We start from the raw sequence: 7,141 nt of genomic DNA on the forward strand, positions 1-7,141 counted from the left end.
TAGATTTTTTTCAGGCCTAAAAATGAAATCCTGGCGCTCATACACCTACACTAGCACTCTGCCACTGAGGTACGCCTCCCAGCTCAGACGTTAAAAAAATATTGAGATAATCCTGCTGGCCTCAAACTCTGGTCCTCCTATGCCGCCCGGGTCCTGGGATTACCAGTTCACTGTTCTACTTTCTCTGGCCCAGATGGTAAATTTTTAAAAGATGAGTTCCAAGAGCCTTTTGGACAAGAAAGGATTGTCGTAAGAGAGCCATGTTCTACAGGTGGCCACCCCGCCACTGGTGAGGTAGGCTGCAATTCTGTGAACTCTGATGTCTGTATTTTAAAGGGTGCTCAGTCCTGTGAGCTGTGCCTGGCTGTGTATGGGAGAGGGTTGGGAAGATAGCACCATGGGACCCCTGAACCGATACCACAGATTTCTCTAGATTTTTTTTTAGAGTTCTTTAAACTGGCCTCGTGGGAGTTTCTCTGGCTTGCCTCTGTCATAGACCTGTCCAGAAAGATGCAAGAGAGAGCCCTGAACATCAGTGTGGGAACTGGATCCTACCTGTTCTCTATAAACAAGATGAAGAAATAACCTCACCCTCTCTTGGGCCTCTGGAAAAAATGTCACCCTCTGCTTGTCCTATGCCGGGCTATTGTCACACAAGAACACACCTACTGTCTTACTGTATGAATGGGGGCACTCTAGCTTTAGTACAAATAAACACAGTGGCCCCAGGGAAGTTGGATTTCCTCTTCCTCTTTCATGGTTCCTCTTGGCAGGTTCTCATGGGAATCTGGCTTGCTGTGAGTGGACCTTTGTGTTCCTAGCTAACTGACAAGGATGAACTGAGGGCAAGGTAGTTAAGGCAGGCAGGCAGGCTCTCACAGATGACCATGGGTAGATCTCCGGCAGACGGTCATGACAGCTGCACTTTTATTTGTGAACTTAACAATCTTTCCAGCTAGGTTTTGATCTCATGAGTTATGAAAGAGTCTGCCAAAGCCACTCGACAGTGGTGGTGAAATGTGATCCACAGTGACAGGGTCATTATTTTCAAATGAGGCTAGTGATGGCTTTATATAATTTTTCCCCCTTGGATTTTCTGACTTTTGCATTCAGGCTACAGAACTGCATTATAAACACAGAACAGTTCAAAGCCTTAGTTGGGAAGCCTGATCATGTCCCTCAATTGATTGCATAGTACAATTGAGATTCTCGAAAGTTCAAGGATATCCCCAAGGTCTCAAGGCTCAGGGGGTGTGGCTGGGCAGTGGCCCAAGTTCCTGACCCCAGGCCCATGTCTCTGCTTGTTCCTATAGGCTTATCTAGCATGCTCAGCCAAATGGAAACTTCCAAGTCACTCTTCACTCACACAGATGGAGCATGTCATGCCAATGACGTGCCTCCCTTGGAAAACAAAACAAGATCCCTCACGGTTGTCCCCTTGTGCGTAGATGGCAGCAAATGCTTGTTTGCCAATCCTTCTGTCTCCTCCCTTTTTGTGTCCCATTGAGATCATGGAAACACAAAGTAAATAACCAGGGAGAAAAATGCCTCTGAGAATATTTATTTAAGAGTATCGTTCCAGGATATGCACAAAGATAAAGACTGTGTAATGAATGGGTGACTCTAGAGGCCAAGCACTATGAAGTTCTATCCTGTACCTGCATTACCCTTGCCAGGGTGAGGCCACATATTCCCTCAGGACATGCCCTTAGAAAAGAGTCAATTTGCCAAGCTGCCAACAGGTCCTCCTCACCCCAAAGGATCAAGGGAAAGAGCAAAAGAACATTCTGGGGCCCTGGCAGGGTGTACAAGTGTCAAAGAGGAAAGCAGGCAGGTGGAGTGTGATCCAGGGATAGCCACAAGGGTGAACAGCCAGGCAGGGGAGCTCCCAGGGTGGAAGAAATCACGGGACGGGTGTCCCAGAAGGACCTTTGGACTGGGCCAGACCTAGGAGTCCCAGGCAGCCAAGGTAGGGCTGTGGGCTTGCAAAACACCTGCAGTTAGCTCTAGCAGGGTCAGATTCCAGTCTCGTAAAACCTCAGGGCAAGGAGTGAGCTACAAGCTGAAGAGGAATGAGATAGGTTCGGGTGTCCTTGAGACACAGGAAAAGTCTGTGGTTCATAACTCAGTGTGTTAGCTTTCAATACCACCCTCACCCTCCTTGGATGCAGCAAACAAACAAACAGACCAGAAAAACACTGCCAGCCAGATTGGAAGTGTGTCAAATGAAATCCGGAGTGGAGACCCGTTCACATTTCTGCATGCTTAATGACCATTGACTTTTAAAATGGGTTTTGAAATAAAAAGCCTTCTAGATGAGACACAGATTTGAAAGGATTGCTAGAAAGAATAGCTTGAGTACCCCACTTATTTTACACGACCCCTCCCTCTCACACGGTAAGCTTTGCCATCCTCCTAACTCCCCATATCCATAGATCTGCAGTGCAAATTGTTTTATCACAAAAATGCCATAGAGGAAACGGAGTGAGGCAATGAATGGATTTCCTATAAATAGACCTGTTTATTCTCCACTCACCTGTATAAGGAGCTTGTGACAAAAACACTAGACAAGACAGGGCCTTGCTGGCTTCCTACTTTATGTAAGAGCATAATTAATCACAGGTAGTTGATACGGGAACACATTCTATTGCTTTCTCTGATTTTGCATCTTTACCAAATATAGTAATACAGTGGGCTAGACATCCTGTTTCTTTTTGCTATCGCCCTTTCTTTCTTTCCTTCTTTCTTTCTTTCTTTCTTTCTTTCTTTCTTTCTCTCTCTCTCTCTCTCTCTCTCTCTCTCTCTCTCTCTCTCTCTCTTTCTTTCTTTCTTCCTTCATTTCTTCCTCCCTCCCTCCCTTCCTTCCTTCCTTCCTTCCTTCTTTTTTTTTTGAGGTAGAGCCTCCCTATATCCCCAGCTGGCTTGGAACTCTCTATGTAGACTAGCTGGCCTGGATCTCATAGAGATCTGCCTGTCTCTGCCTCCTAAGTGCTTAGATTAAAGGTGTGTACCACCATGCTGAACAGGGACACAGGGTGAGGCAATTGGGATATGCCTTCAGTGGGTTGTTGTTGTGGTGTGCGGGGTCGCTCGCGCTGCTGTTGGGTCTCTGGCTCTCCGCAGCTGCTGGGCGTCGACTCTGCAGATCAGCGGGTCCCTGGCGGGGAGTGCAGGCTCTGAGCCAAGGCAGGCTGCCCGGCGCTGGCAAGTGCAGGCTCCGCGAGGGGCTGCAAGCTGCCGGGTGGGCGGGGGAGGTGCAGGAATGGCGAACGCAGGATCTTCCGGAGTGAATGTTGACGGAAGGACAGCCCCCTCTGGGAAGACTGAATCACAGGCTGGTCCCAGGTGCAGTGAAACACAGGATACAGCTCCAGACAAGTTCAGTGATACAGCTTCGCTTTATTGGGGTGAAACCAGAAGATTTATAGTGTGGAGGCAGTAGCAAAAGCCTCAGCTGATAGGTGCTCCTAGAATGCTTTATTTACATGAGGCGGTGGGCTTCTATGCTGTCAGACAGTGCCTGATTAAAACCTGGTAGTTTCTATGTCAGAGGTCATGTTTCTGGTAGGCCATCTGTGGCTGAGCCAAGAGGAGAGCAGGAGGCGCCCTGCTGGAAAGGGTAGTCTGCATAAAAACGCCTAGCCCCTTAGGCTATCCGGACATGGAGAGACTGCGACCCAAACAGCAGGGGTCCCCAACAGTGGGTCTCTCTAAAAGACTCCCAAATCACATAACTCTGTAGGAGGAAATCTGTAGGAGGAAAAAAAAGTTCTTGACTAGTGAATAGGAGATGTGAAGGAGAAGTAAGGGCAACTAGGAAAAAGGGGACTAGAAATAAGAACAGGGCAGTTTGAAAATGTTTCCATATGAGAGTCCATTAGAATTTCTTGACAAGGGCTTCCAAAAGCATCCCTGTACTGGGTTCCTCCTCATTTTTCTTTTGTCTACCAAGGCTGGACTTGTGAGTGATGGATTCAGGATTAGCTTTCAGACATTTTGATAGCTGGTGGAGTAGTTAGAATTAGTGTCTGTTTCCTCTCAAAGGCTTTTATAGGGAGAGAAAACAAATTTATCCATCATTTTAGAACAATAGCTGGTTGTATCTCTTCACTACAGGTGGGCACTACAGTATTGCAGACCAAGATTTGAAGTCTTACATCTGAGCTGCATTTTCTGGTTAGGAACAAAATCATCAATGAGAAATAACTGTCTAAATAACTTTTTATATAGACTTAAGCCTAATGTCCGGGAACTCTTAAAGAAATATACTGATGAATTTACTCTTTGGTTATACCTTCCCTTTGGGTGTTTAAAGACCATATAGTTGGCCCAAATAAATCAACTTATTTTTACACTTAAGGTCGTTTGAGGATCTGTCCTCAGGGGTCACATGGGCTTGGGAGGAGCCCCTGGCTCCTTTCTTTTACCAGTTCCATCTATGTGAAGATAAGTCAAAGGTCCTGCTTAACCATGGCTGGCTTCACTTGGAAGCATGGAGGAGATATTTCCTTTGAGTTGACCCTCCTCTTTGTAGACTGGACACTGGTTCAAGTCCATCTCCTGGGGTATCCATGGCCTCCCTGAACGAGAGGACAGGTGTCTCACCACAGTTACAGGACATTTTGAGAGGTGTTCCACAGTCCCCTGGAACTTAGTTGACCTTGGAGGGCAAGGGGCAAGAACTGTCCTTTAAGTCGCTCTAACCAGATTAGTGCAGGCCTCAAAGTGTGGCTGTTAAATATCCAATAAGGTTAGTTCCACCGGTCTGGTACTTTTAATTACCATGTGCTATGTAGATAAAGGTTGGGTGAAAAACCAAATGTTCTCAGATAAACCTTAACTAGATACATATTTTGTTCCTTAAACTAGTTGGCTAAATGATGACCTTAGAAATTTTAAGATTATGTGTATATTATTTTTGTCTCATCCTTTATATATCATAACAAACTTACACAGAACTTCATCACTTGCTTAGGCTTTCTCATTTTTTTCTATGCTGGAAAATATCTCCATTCCCGTATCCTTTTAACATCTTTCACATTATCATTTTCTTTATTTTTTAAAAAAATAATTATGAGACATGATAGCATTAACAAATTTTCCATCTGTTGTGAGAATTCTTTTCCTGGGGATACTAAGCAATGCTTATTCCCTTTTAAGGTTCTAGTGTCAAGCCAATGTTTGATTAAAGTTTTACTGGGGAACCAATGGATTTACTGAGCTTACTTACCAAGATAGCTGAGGAGTTGCGGAGGTGTATGAATGACCTGAGGTTTTGCACACTGGAAAGCCTCTACCCAGCATAGGTCAAGTCTTCTCTTCCTAGCCTTCCCCAGATTGTATAGTTTAGCCCTCCTCAAATTTGAGAGACCATGTGTGATTAGGGCCAAATTGCATACAGTTGGCTTGGAAGAGTGGCTGAATACAAAGCTGAGGGTATCCTTTAATGATGGAGCACAACCATCAACAAGCCCAATTGTGAAGATGTTTAGCAGTCAGGCACAGCTGAAGTCGTGATGATGGTAGTTATTTCATGCAGAAGAGACTGCTGGACATCACCGTCTTATTAAAAGGACATGGAATTTAAAAGGATTTGGTGCTAGGATCCACAAATGAGGGAGGACATTTGTCTTTTATTTTTCTGAGTCTGTATTACTTCACTTAGTATAACAGTTTTTAGATCCATCCATTTATTTGCAAGTTTCATTATTTCATCTTTCTTTACTGCTGAACAGAACTGCATTGTGTAAGTATAGCATATTTTGTTAACCACTCGTCAGCTGAGGGGCACTTAGCTTTTAGCAATTGTGAAAAGAGCATCAACAAACTTGGTTGTTCAAGTGTCTCTACAATAGGGTGAGTCCTTTGGGTATATGCCAAGGAGTGGCATAACCAGGTCATATGGTAGGTTCATTTTTAGTTTTTTAAGAGTTCTCCACACTGTTTTCCATAGGGGTTGCATGAGTTTGCAATCTTACCATCAGTGAATGAGTGCTCCCCTTTCTCCATATCCTTGCCAGCACTTGGTATCATTTGTTCTCTTGATCCTAGCCAGTCAGATTTGGGTAAGGTGATACCTTAGGGTGGTTTTAATTTGCATTTCCCTAATTACTAATGATGTTCAAGACTTTTTGAGATGTTTCTTAGCCATCTTTATTTCTTCCTTTGAGAACTCTCTGTTTAGATCTTTTAGCCCATCTTTAAATTGGATCATGTGGTTTCTCGTTTGTTTTTTGAGTTCTTTATATATTCTGGTCATTAAACCTCTGTCAGATGTGTCACTGGTGAAGATTTTTCCCATTCTGTAGGTTTTCTTGTCGCTTTTTTTTTATTGTTTCTTTTGCTGTACAGAAGCTTTTTAGTTTAACGAAGTCCTACTTGTTGTTTGCTGACCTTAATTCATGAGCAACTTCTCTTCAAGTTTGAAAATCCTTTCCTACACCTATATCTTATAGGTAACTGCCAATATTTTCTTCTAATAGTTTCAGGATTTCCAGTTTCACCGTTTCCAGTTTCACATTGAGGTCTTTGATCCATTTGGTGTTGACTTTTGTGCAAGGCAAAAGATAAGGATTGAGTTTCTTCTACAGGTGGAGATCCAGTTTTGCTAGCACTATTTGTTGAAGATGCTGTACCATTTGTTGAAGATGCTGTCTTTCTTACATTGCGTGTTCTTGTCACCTTTGTCAAATATTAGGTGGCTGAAGCTGCATGTACTCAGGTTTGGGTCTTCAATGATCTTCCATTGATCTATGTGTCTATTTTTTGTGTCAGTACCATGCTGTTTTGATGACTATAGCTCTGTAGTATACTTTGAGATCTGCTATAATAATCCCCCCAGCATTGCTCTTTGTGCTCTGGGTTGCTTTGACTATCTGAGGTCTTTTGTGCTTCCATACAAATTTAAGGCATTTTTTTTTTTTCTAATTCTGTGACATATGTCATGGGGATTTTGACTGGGGTTGCATTGAATCTATACATTGCTTTTGTTAGGATGGTCATTTTCATAATACTAATTCTTTCAATCCATGAGTATGGAGGTCCTTCCAACTTCTGATGTCTTCCTCAATCTCTTTCTTTAAAGATTTAAAATTTTCATTGTAGAGCTCTTTAATGTCTTTGGTCTGGTTAATTCCAATAT

This window comes from Nannospalax galili, unplaced genomic scaffold (genome assembly GCF_000622305.1).
Source record: "Nannospalax galili isolate Female #2095 unplaced genomic scaffold, S.galili_v1.0 scaffold267, whole genome shotgun sequence".
In the NCBI taxonomy this organism is placed as follows: domain Eukaryota; kingdom Metazoa; phylum Chordata; class Mammalia; order Rodentia; family Spalacidae; genus Nannospalax; species Nannospalax galili.